At 33.3% G+C, this 12,890-nt stretch overlaps 1 pseudogene; it reads right to left on the reverse strand.

The window, feature by feature from the left end:
• On the reverse strand, positions 9,855–11,413 carry LOC104763433 (annotated as a pseudogene).

The following is a 12,890-nucleotide window of genomic DNA, read 5'->3' on the forward strand; positions in this document are numbered from 1 at the left end:
GATTAGTGTTCAAGTTCCAGTGAAGAAAATTTTCAATATCCACATTGAACCCCATAAATTGATAACATCAACACTGATAAAGTGAGACGACAAACCACATTGGGACAACTTAGGGAATTTGAAGGTCTTACGAAAATGTTGTAGGAAATAAAGGGTTAAGTAAGAAGAAGAAGAAGAACATACATGATTTCGCTGACGGGAATAAAATCTGTTGATTGAAGTTTGGAATGTTTAGGGTAAATTCGTTGCCCTTTGCTTTCGATCTGTTGATTGAAAATGCACTTAGGTTTAAAGAAGACTCTTTTTTCTACCGTAAAAAAATTAGAACTTTTTTATATTCTTTTTGGTGTTCAAAAGGAAAAATATATATAATAATAATAATAATTAGATTTTTTTAAGTCATAAATAACTAGGGAAACAAATTCTGTATATTTTTAATAATAATAATACTAATAATAATTATTAGATATTGAATAATACTATTAATACTAATAATAATAATAATAATTAAATATTGATGGTTATTGGTTAACTTTAAAAAAGAATTTTATGGTTAATTTTTTTTTTCTTTTCTGAAGTTGTATAAAATTACTAGATTAGGACCCACCCAATGTGCGGGTTTAGAGTTTTTTAAATAAAATTAAATTTAACAAAGAATATCAAATAAATATTTTTAGTAAGTAAAAACTATCTATAAAAATAAAGTAATACACGGAGTTGTCCAATGTGATATTTGATGTAAATGGTGCGACTATGCGGTTGAGACTATTATTCATGTTTTCTTTGAATACCCTCGCTCTTGTGAAGTTTGGGATTTATCTCTGATTCTGGTCTCATATCAGAGGGTTTTTCATATGAGTCGGTGTACTCGAATTTGGATTTTGTTTTCTGGAGGGATGCCTCTCAACAGGATGATCATGATCAGCTTCTACAATTACCATGGATTTTATGAGCAATCTGGAAGATCAAAAATAAAAAAGTTTTTCAAGGTTTAGAGATCGAGGTGAATGATATAATTGCTCAGGCTTTGGGCGATAAGTTAGCCTAGGAAGAGGCCCTCTTTTTTACGGCAGTCATGTCAGCTCCATCTCCGTCTTCGAATGTCCAAATTTCTTCACCTGGTTGTCAGATTGATGATTCTTGGAAAGCAATCAATGTGCATTCAGGATTGGGTTGGTGGTGTTGCGTTGGGGAGGAGTGAACCTTGTTTTTGGAGGCCAAGTGGGTGGGCATTTTAACTGAACCGATCCGAACCGAACTGAACCAACCGAACTCAAACCGACCCAAACCAAACCCAATCCTACTCTCAAACCATTTGGTTAAGTTTTTTCTCAACCCAAATGGTTCGGTTTAAACCCAAACCGAACCGATAACCCAATGTGCTTTTTATTAACTAATTTAATTAATAATATTCATAACTTTTGTATAATATGTAATCATAATCTTATATTCTTTATGAATTCAATTATGTTAAATTAGGTTTAATTATTTCTAAAACTTTAACCCTAGGTTTTAAAGAGTAAAATTGTAAATAACTCCAAATTTCTTATAAGAAATTACACTTTTCTATCTTCTTATGTTCTTTAGTTTGTTTCATTTTTATTTTATTCTAATTACTAAAAATTTAATAATAATATTGTTATTATTTTTAGGTAAAATTTTATGGATTCTTTGAATTATTCAACTTACAACTTCTTGTTTACTTTATACATATTATTATTGTTTGGGTAAATTTTAACCGATTCGTATGTGAACAGTTCTACGGAATGAACGCAAAGAGATCTTTATTGATTAATGCTCAAGATTACAATAAATCAATATTAGAACCCGTTGTGAGATGTTCCTTCATAAATAATACGGCTCTCCATTAGATTTAGTCGTTTGATAGGGTTATAGCCCCTTGAATATTTTCGGGTTCTTCCTCTCTTCCCTTTTATGGTTTAAAGACCCTTTTTTTATAGCTGCCCCAAACCCTAGTTTTAACTGGGATGGGCTTAGTCTTCTCTGTTGCAACCTCATAGGTTAGCCTTCAATATCTGTCGGTCATACGAGGATTGTATATTGATAATATAACTTATCTCTATCTATTGAATATCCATAATATATACGACCCTCCATGTAATATATAATCTTATCAATATAATATAAGACTTATCAATATGACATACGGTCTTATCAATATAATAGACGTTCTATTAAGATGACTAACATCGGTTTAAGCTTACCTGACCAAAGTATAACCGAGAACCAGAGTCAATTTATTTTTCCCAACAGTTTGCCCTTACTCTTCACTTTCTAATTTAGAATTTGGAGAGTAGCATGTTTCTAAAAATCTTGAATATGTCGTTATTATGAACATCTTTTGACTGAATGGTGTCATTTTGACATGAGGCAGCTTTTGATTTATTGTTTATTCTAGCCACCTTTTTGCGTTGGAGAAGAGCACTGTGTGAGTTGACATACCGTTGTGTCTTGTTTTGCAGCGTGGCAATAAGTAACATAACCGTCAACTTTCTTTTGTTGTTCGCACATTATCTTGCCTTTTTGTATTTTTTTTTTTCGACGTTGGCTTCTAGTGATAAGTGAACGCTTCCAAGCCAAATATAAAGCATGGGGCGATGACATTTGGTGTGCTTCCAGGACAATTGTTGTCACTCGTGTATCGTAAGTCTCTCATTGACTTGACAATGATTTTGCCCCAGCCACAAATTAAAGATATTTTCTTATCTCTTGTGTAAAGTTTACTTTTAGGAATCTTTTTCTCTTGTACAAGCTTTGATTAGTCGATATCACTAGGCTTCACGTGGCTTCTGTAGATGTCATTGTTCTTCCATATATTGTCTTCCTAGCCATAATAGTCACTTTGATGTCTTTTTGAGGTTGTACACATCATCTTTGCGTGACTCTCCACACACGGGGTACGCCGTTCCACAGATAATTATTAATAGTCATCGCTATTCCATGGCTTTGAGGCAACCGCTTCTATTTGTGTGTTTGGGGAGTTGTTCTCCCATTACTTGTCTCTTGTCTTTGTGTTGAACACACGAACCATAGCTAATCCGTTGTTGACTTTTCGTCTTGTTTGTGCCCAATTATGTAAAACTAGAGCCTTCAACCTTCTCTTTTTATGTGAGATTGATATATTTTAGACCTTCGTACTTTCTTGCATCTCTGTGCTGTATTTTTCGAACCAAAACTATATATATGTGTGGTCGTCACTTCTCACTAATTTCCTTACAACATTCTTCTTCGTGACAGCTTTGGTATATACGTACCTTACCTTTTCATTTCGTCGTCGTTAGGATTTCCCTTTCTTAACACGTTTGCGACATTATTGGCCGTTTTCATCATTTAAAAGATGCTTTGCTTCTTGACATGAGAAGGTTTCACATCGACTTGTTCAGTTTTCATCTCCACATGTTCGAGTTTTCTCGAAATTTTTTCACGTAGCCATTAGCAGGGAAGAACTCCGACTAGACAATCTACTATGGTGATCGTCAAGCTTCTCTTTCTTAGAAGGTGTTGCAATTTTGTAACAGTCGCAGCTGCTGCATTTTTCCTAGTTTGTATCCATAACCACTGGTTTTGTTGGTTAAAAACTGTATTCAATAATATTTTTCTGGAGGTCACTGCCCCATATATTTTTGGTGGTCATTTGTTTCACCGCAACTATTGTTGCATGTTCTTCGAGCGACATACCCTTCATTGCAATCACCATAACTTTGACATTGTCATCCTTTTGAAGTGGCATTCGACTCTGTTTCAAGGAGATCATACCCCTGGTGTAATAAAACTTTATGTATGGTTTTTCTCATTACATATGTTACTTGAAGCGACCGTTCTTGGCGTTTACTTATAGTAAGGCTCTGGTTTTCATTAACTGATGAGAAGATATTTGCTTATGTTTCCTGCCGGAACCATTGTCGGTACTCATAATGAGGCGTGCCCCTAGAATCTTTTTAATTAATCATCATTTGTGTTTTTCACAATGAGGTGTGCCTCTAAATTATTGAGGTCATGCCACATAATTTTTGTAATAAGCAGTCAATGCTTCTTATTTCTTAACCAGGAGGCTTTGCGTGACCATAATCACTTCATATGTTGGGAGGCATTGCCTCTGATTTTCTTTTGTAATGATATATTTCACATCATATACTTTTGAAGCAGACCATTATTGGCGTTATTTATAGTAGGCTTTTGCCTCTTATAAATTGATAAATAGTTGGGAATTTACCATTACATCAGTTGATGAGGTATTGGTCCCTGCTTCTTTTTGTTTATAGCTCCCTGGCATTTTAAAGCAACAATTACTGAGGCTTGTCATAACAAGGGATTGTCCCCTTTACGTCTGACGCAACCAAATTCTGGTGTGTTTTATAATGAGGGTTTTCCCTTCTATTTTTGATGCGACCATTGTCTGGTGCTTTTTATTATGAGGTGTCCCTCTTAATTGAAACGTATTGACCGTGGTCGTTGCACGTTATGGCTTTGCCAATTATTTGTTTAGTAGTGGGCATTGTGGCCACTTCATTTAGGTACTTCCTCAATGGGTAAGCACCTTTCAGTTTAATGGAGTTTTCTCCCTCAATGGGTAAGAAACTACAATATATATGAGCGAGTATGCTCTTCTTTGTTTTGAGGCATTCCCCCTAGATTATTTATGATGAGCATTATATGCTTATTATATTTTAAGAGGCTTTGCCTCTTCTGTTTTATTTTCAGCAACCATAGTTACTAAGACTATGCTTTTAGTCTCGCAATGATATTCACCTCAGTCATCTATACCAACGGCATCAACCATGGTCGCTGCTTGTTACACGTCTGTAAGAGGTGCTGCCTATTATTCAATTGGCACTGGCCATGGTCTGCAGGCTAAAGCCTTTTCTTTACCTTGTTTAGTAGTGATCGTTGTCACAACGTTTCCCCTTGTTTTTTTTTTCTTTTTCTTTTGAGGCCGTGCCTCTTGATTTTGTCCAGTAGTCGAATATGTCGTCACAATTCCATGCATGTTATGGCTTTTCCAATTATTCCAGCGAGGTCTCGCTAATAAGCATTTGTTAAGCGACCATAGTCACTTCTATTTGCTAGGAGGCATAGCCTCCGTTCCCTTTCTATAATGACCTTATTCGTTGATTTTCTTTGGCCAGTGACCGTAGTCATTAACCTTTCTTGGGAGGTTACTGCCACTAGATTATTTTTCTACTGGTTGTTGTCACTTTCTCTCGATGTTACTGCACTGTGACTGTAGCCAACATATCCTTTACGCGGCCGTAACCACATCGTTTTATGTAGAGATTGTAGTCAAATTATCTTTACGCGACCGTAGCCACATCATTCTACATAGCGATTGCAGAAGCTTCTTTTTATAGCAATCATGATCGTATTTTCTATTTCTCATGAGGCTATGCTTTTTCTGCTGACAGTCGTCATTACTTTCTCTTAAGACAAGTGTGTTTAATTTCCTTTTGGCTAGTAATTGCGGTACAGCTATATTGTCTTACCCAAGTCTTTTTCAAGTAAGTTAAGAGACAAACATATTGCTTCAAGTTACTCGAAGGCACTTAGCCTTTACCGTAGACGAACATAGTCTTTTAGACTATTTTTGATGAGCACATAACTTCTGCTACATTCCTTATTTTATATATATGATCTCTTAAGGCCACAATATTTAGATTCCAATGAAAGAATAACTTATCTTGTCACGATGTTGTAAGGCCCTCGCTCCACTACCAAAGTCGCATTTGTGCTGCTTGAGTTATCTCTTTTGGTCGTTGTTTCCCCCTTTAGAGTTGCTTCCTTCATAAACTTATTATTATGCCATGTAGTGCTCCACTTAATTGCTAATATTATATCCTCACGACCCTTGATATATATATTGTATCAACAAGGGACGATTTGACACTTGAGGAACATATGCTTGCGATCTAATATTATCGGAAACGTTAGTAGCTATGCCCCCAAATCGAACAACTTCTTTTCATGTTAGTCTCCGAGTATGTTGATTTCTTAGTCGTTATGGCCGGTTGATGAAAACGGTTTATGTTCCGGTTCGGTGGCCGTTTTATTGAGCAGATGGTGTTGTCTTCGGATTTGATTGATAACCTCTGGCCTACTTGGAGGGTTCCAAGATGTAGTAGGTGTGAGATTAGAGGTGGTAAGTGTTTGCATTGCTGAAGATAAGCTTCGTAGCTGGAGTGACAATATTTGTAAATCCCAAACTAGCTCCAGTTTTTTTTGAACTGCAGGAGGTATTTCCTCTGCCTACTTTCTTTCCATTCCATGTGGATTTGATTGTAAATTCCTCCTGTTGGATCAAAGAATGTATGCCATGGCACCCTTACCTTATATATATATAATTAAAAACTCAAGTATGCTGCTCATACACACTTCTTGTGCGTTTACACTCCACGATCACAGTCATGTATCAATAAAATATTGATCTGTCGTTGCTGAATTATTTTATGGTAGCACTTGCTCTTGATCTCCTTTTCACAAGAAGCGTAGTTTTGACCCCATTAAATATTAAGAATCTGTGACTCCCTTTTTCATTAACGCCCTTCGTCGTTGCTCTAGTCTTTTCATAAACTCGAAAAGCTTCTTATTTGTAGACGTGTTTGCATTGTTGAAGCCTTGAAGGTAAGCTTCTGATCCCGAGCAATAATTATTGCGAATCCTACAATATCTTTTCATGGTGCCGGTTTTGGTTTCAGATTTGATCCTTCGTTATATGGGAATTGCCCACGTCATGTGTTCTTCTCAAACCTCAAATTTGCACTTGACAGTGAGTTTCTCCTGAACGTATAGAACCTTGGACTCTTAAATTTGATCCTCTACATCGTCTTCTTGTGAATGTCGTTGTGGTTGATTTTATTTTTATGGTTTTGGATTTTTTTTTAAACCAATTGTGTAGTTGAAAGCTTATGCCCTCATCTCTAGATTCTCTATCATCGTAACAGATCCTTGAGTTTATCAGCTATCTTTGAGAACATATGAGCTGATGCAGACGTTAAACCATCTCCTGTCGTTCATATTCACGTAGTTAAAACTGCCCCTCCTTTTAGCGCCAATTGTTTGGGTAAATTTTAACCGATTCGTATGTGAACAGTTCTACGGAATGAACGCAAAGAGATCTTTATTGATTAATGCTCAAGATTACAATAAATCAATATCAGAACCCGTTGTGAGATGTTCCTTCATAAATAATATGGCTCTCCAATAGATTTAGTCCCTTGATAGGGTTATAGCCCCTTGAATATTCTCGGGTTCTTCCTCTCTTCCCTTTTATGGTTTAGAGACCCTTTTTTTATAGCTACCCCAAACCCTAGTTTTAGCTAGGCTGGGCTTAGTCTTCTCTGTTGCAACCTCATGGGTTAGCCTTCAATATATGTCGGTCATACGAGGATTGTATATTGATAATATAACTTATCTCTATCTTTGTATTGAATATCCATAATATATACGACCCTCCATATAATATATAATCTTATCAATATAATATAAGACTTATCAATATGACATACGGTCTTATCAATATAATAGACGTTCTATTAAGATGACTAACATCGGTTTAAGCTTACCTGACCAAAGTATAACCGAGAGTGAATTTATTTTTCCCAAAAATTATCAAAGGACAATGAATTTTGTTTTGTTACATTAATTGATTTGTAAACCGAATGAAATCGAACCAAATTAGAGCCAAACCGAACCAAATCAAACTGAACATAAACCAACCCAATTACAAACCAAACCGAACTAACTTTGGTTGAGTATGGTGAGAGTTTTATGAAAACCGAATTAATCAAACCGAACCCGAACTTAAACCAAAATGCCCATCCCTAAGTCGGAGCTCCTCCCCCTACATTCGGAGTTAGAAGCTTTGTTGTGGGTCATGGAGCGGATACATGTTACAGGGATCGTTTGTCAACATTTCAAGACAGATTGTGCTGATTTACTCACTATTGTGCAGTCCCTGAAGATTGGCCATCCTTCTCCAATCTGATCGATGAGTTTAACTCGCTGGAGTCCTTCCCACTATTCTATATCTCTTGGATCCCGCGTGATTCAAATGCGAAGGCAGATTGTCTTCTCCGTGCTTCGCGTTCTCTTATCTCTGAAGTTTCTTTTGTAAACCCCTTCCCTTGAGCTTGGACAACTAACCGATGAATTTCCTTTTAATTTATTGTTTGGTTAGATGAGTTCAAAGTTATTAAAATAAAATTAAATTTAACAAAGAATATATATTTAATTATTTTCATAAGTAAAAACAATGTATAAAAGTAAAGAGATAAACTTTAGTTGTAGAATATAGTTGTTATTTTTTTGCTATAATATACTAATGTATATCCCTTTAAAAACCTACTAATATACATTACCACTAAAATATATTTTTTAGTTTTTACTACTACCAACAAATTATCTTTATGAACACATTAAATAACCTATTATAAGTCTTCGCTTTAACATTTTTATAGTTACAAAAACGCATATGTTAATATTACATACTCTTATCTTCCTATCTTATATATATTATAATAACAGTCTTTTTGAATAAATTATTTGATTGGTTAAANCCCTCCTTTTAGCGCCAATTGTTTGGGTAAATTTTAACCGATTCGTATGTGAACAGTTCTACGGAANAGTCTTCGCTTTAACATTTTTATAGTTACAAAAACGCATATGTTAATATTACATACTCTTATCTTCCTATCTTATATATATTATAATAACAGTCTTTTTGAATAAATTATTTGATTGGTTAAAAAAAATGAGACGATCTATTTTTTTTTTTCAACCATCTTTTTCTTTATGTAAAGGTGAGTATTTATATTTTTAGAAACAGTAATTAATTGTATATTTTCACAATCAAATTTTTATTTTATATAAAAAGTAATTATTTTTCTTGTAAAATTAACAACTTAAAATTAAAATAAATAAACTATATTATATTTTCGAATTTTATGATATATATATATATATATAATTTCCTTATAATGATCTTTTTTTAATTTTAAAGCTGTTTAAATTTTATAATTTTCTTATAATTTCCTTTTAATATTTTTAAAACTGTTAAAGTTTTGTTTTACATATGAAAGTTTACAAAGATTTTTTTTCTTTAAAACATTTTAAATAAAATTAAGTTTTCTCTTCTCTATTTTACTTTTATATAAAACCTTTTATGGTAGGTTTTGAATTTTTACATTTTTATTTTAAATTTTTTAATTAATTTAGAATTGATATGTGTCAACATCTGAATGATACAATTGACACGTGTAACGATCTTCTTAATTAGTAATTTTGTCATCAACCTTTATATAATAAGATTTATGAATGACAAACCATACTCCTGTAGTTTTTACCAAATCATAAAAGTACCTTATGAGTTACATTTCTGCCTCAGAACCTGAGATTTTGATTGACGAATTTTACCTTAACTGAAAGGTGATTTTCTTGATGATTATTGACGGATTTTACCTTTATATATAGCTTAATTTTTGCGACATAGAAACCTGCATTGACATAGAAACCTTGAAAGCTAGCGACTTAATGTATTATCATTTCCCTGGCCTTTGATAATCTAACTTGGCATTAGAATCCAAATTCTGGCATTGCTTCTCTGTACTTTTAGTATATGATTAACTAGTCCTTGATGTAAAACAACACATTATAATTAGTGCTTGAGTACGCTGTTGAAGTTGGTCATTGGTGATTATTACGTGAGCAGTAAGCCAGTAACCAACAAAGGTGACATAAGGACTTAGTTAACATGTCCCTCAAAGCCTAATAGCCTTCTTAAATCAAGTAAACGACAAAAAGATTAACCTTAGACGAAGTGTTCAACAATATCTGTAAAGTAATTAAAGAACAAGGACTTCACAAGCGCTAGAGCATTTTGTCATTGCAACGAGTTCTGCAAGGAAGCCATACTTTTCCTCATTGGTGTTTGTAAACGTTGAGCCTTAATTTCTCCAGGATTTTTGAATTCTTCAGGAAGTATCTTATTAGCTCCATTTCTCCTTCACACTCTGGGATCGAACGTCTCAATTCCACAAACTTGAGGGATGATACCAAACACTGAGGCACTGCTGAAAACATCACATTTGGTCCTCTCTTCTCCTCATTAAGTTGCATGGATTGGTCCTTAATCATTTCCTGCAAAAACATGAACATAGAAATAAATGAAAGAAAAAAAATATTGACTAGCTAGAGAGATGCACAATTAAAATATTTTCACAAACAATAAGCGTAGATTGGAGGGTTAAAGCTATTTCATTACCAATGTGAGAGATTCTAGTTTTGTGCAGCTCTCAATAATGGTTGGCAGCATTTCAAGATCAGATATATCAAATCTGACATTCAAGCGGGATAGGTTAAGAAACTGGCGTGAACCAAAACAGAATGCCTGGTAACAGAAGTTACACTAAATATGGTGAGAAACTTTTGTGGAGGAATATTTATAAATAAATATGAGCAGATGTTGAGACGTGTAAACCTTCCAAGTATTACTACTAATAACTAGATCCCTGACCCTCAAAATATCGGTGAGGATATCGCGAATCACTTCTTCAGTGGGGTAGATGTGCTCTGATCGCAAATCAATATCTAGTTTAGCAGGGAACCTCGAATTGATGATCTGAAAGCTCTTTGTTGAGTAAACCTTAGTCTTCAGACACTGGAGTAGAGGTGCATCAACCACAACTTGAATAGACGACTCCTTCATATTGATCTCGATTCTCTTTAGCGTATGAGAGCGCAATTGTAAAACATGTGCCTCACCATCATTCGGAGACCTGATGATTTTTAAATCTTCCAGAACTGGAGATCCTGATATAAGTTTCTGCAACATGGTCCCATTGGGACACCTAATATATTCTAAACGCATGATCTTCAGAAAAGGTAGGGAAACAACGGCATTAGGCAAGCAAGCGCAACAGAGTCGTAAGTATACCAGTGTCTTGCAGGTATATATGCTCAGGGGTATCTTATCATGCCCATAATAATCAACATCAAGATGTTGAATCCTACGCTTAGTCACAACATCAATCCATGAATCAAGATCAAACTCACCATAAGGCACATCGATATTTTTTAACCGGAGTTTGTGTATCCATGATGCTTTGTGGGAATCAAAAAACCTGTCACCAAAATCCGCAAAGTCATCGAGATTTGAGAGTGAGACTTCGTCGAGGTCTAAGTCCATTCCAGAAACCGATTGCCAAAGATTTCTCCATTTGGTAGACATAAGGCTTGTTCTGACAGCATCCTTGGTAGAAAGATGATAAAGAATTTGGGATATCAAATGTTCCGGTAACTGGCTTAGCCTATCTTCTTCTTCCTCCTGTTTCACTTTGTCACATTTTTTGTTTTTCTTTATTGTATTTTGTTTCTCAGAGCACACAAATAGTCTAATCTGCATCATCAAATTTAACTAAGATTAATAACTGAAAGTTACACCAATTTCGAGTTAAACTAGTTTTTAACTCGCGGTACACCGCGGGCATATAATTTATATTTATATTGTATCTATTTGTTAAATATTTGATGTTTTCTAAATAAAGAAATAACTAAATTTTCCGGTTGTTGTGCAGATAAATATTTATATTATTTTTGAACCCGCAATACACTTCATGATCATTTGTTAGTTATATTTCGTTTGTTTTGTTTAGTGTTTGAGATTCTATTTTGATTTTTAGTTATTATAACAAAAAATAAGGGATCTAAATACATAAGTAATTTATATGCTGTGATTAAGTCACATTTTACTAATGATTCAATTATTTTACACAATCTTAGTTAAATTAACTTGATTTTATGTAAAATATTCTAATATTAGTAGTGTTGATAAATAATTAAATGAGAATTTAACCCGTATTAACACAAATTTAATAATATTTTATTAATTCAAACATGTCCTCTTTATAACTCATCTACTCTATAACCACATTATATAGTATTTTAAACTTTTTAATTTTATATATTCGTAATAATTTATTTATTTTTATTAAGTTTATATATATTAATTATAATATTTGAATAAATGTCAATCGAAGTTTTTCTTATGTTAATAATCAAATCTCACAGGTTTGGGAAAAGAAAATGGGAATCAAATTGTTGTTTTCTTTGTTTGCGAATGATTCAGATATAGAATATCTTCAAAACATAACAAATGTGTGGTTAAATATATGATAGTTTCTATTTCCATATTGATTACTGTGATTTATTTAGTTTGAATGAAATGTAAAATATTTAGGAAACAAAATCTGTAGTAATGTTAGTTTTGGAAATTTTTTTAAGGTTAATGTTATAAATAACTTTTTAAATAAACAAAAGTAAAAGGGCATAACACAAAATGTACTTCAAAAATATTAATATAGATAAGAGATACGGACATACTAGCTAATCTAACCAAGAGAGAAGAAATAACATCATATGCGACGGCTTGTTAGGTTTAGGGTTTTGTGAAGACGACTAAAACCAAGGAACATAGATGGAGAAGAAGAAATCACTGGGATAAAAGTTTATGCAATACAAGCTGATTATCTTAACCGACTCTAATGAATTTTTTTGTAAGTGTAATAATCTATACAATGTGGAGTACAAATCAGAGATTTAAGAAAAAAAATCATATCATATATCCATGTTACCAAACAGGTCCAAAAAAAAAAAAAAAAGAAAACTTCCTTAAAACAATGGTAACAATTATTAAATAAATAAATGACTAACTCTTTTAATAATTGGTTATAAGTTATAATGATAGATTCTTAGATTTCATATATATATATATATATATATTTGGATATGGGTATAAAGCATAAATAATTAATTTTGAATATATTAAGTTTTTCAAATAGTTTTCTAAATTAAATATTAAACATTTATAATTAGGGAGTTCA

The sequence above is a fragment of the Camelina sativa genome, chromosome 18, assembly GCF_000633955.1.
Source record: "Camelina sativa cultivar DH55 chromosome 18, Cs, whole genome shotgun sequence".
NCBI classification, from domain to species: domain Eukaryota; kingdom Viridiplantae; phylum Streptophyta; class Magnoliopsida; order Brassicales; family Brassicaceae; genus Camelina; species Camelina sativa.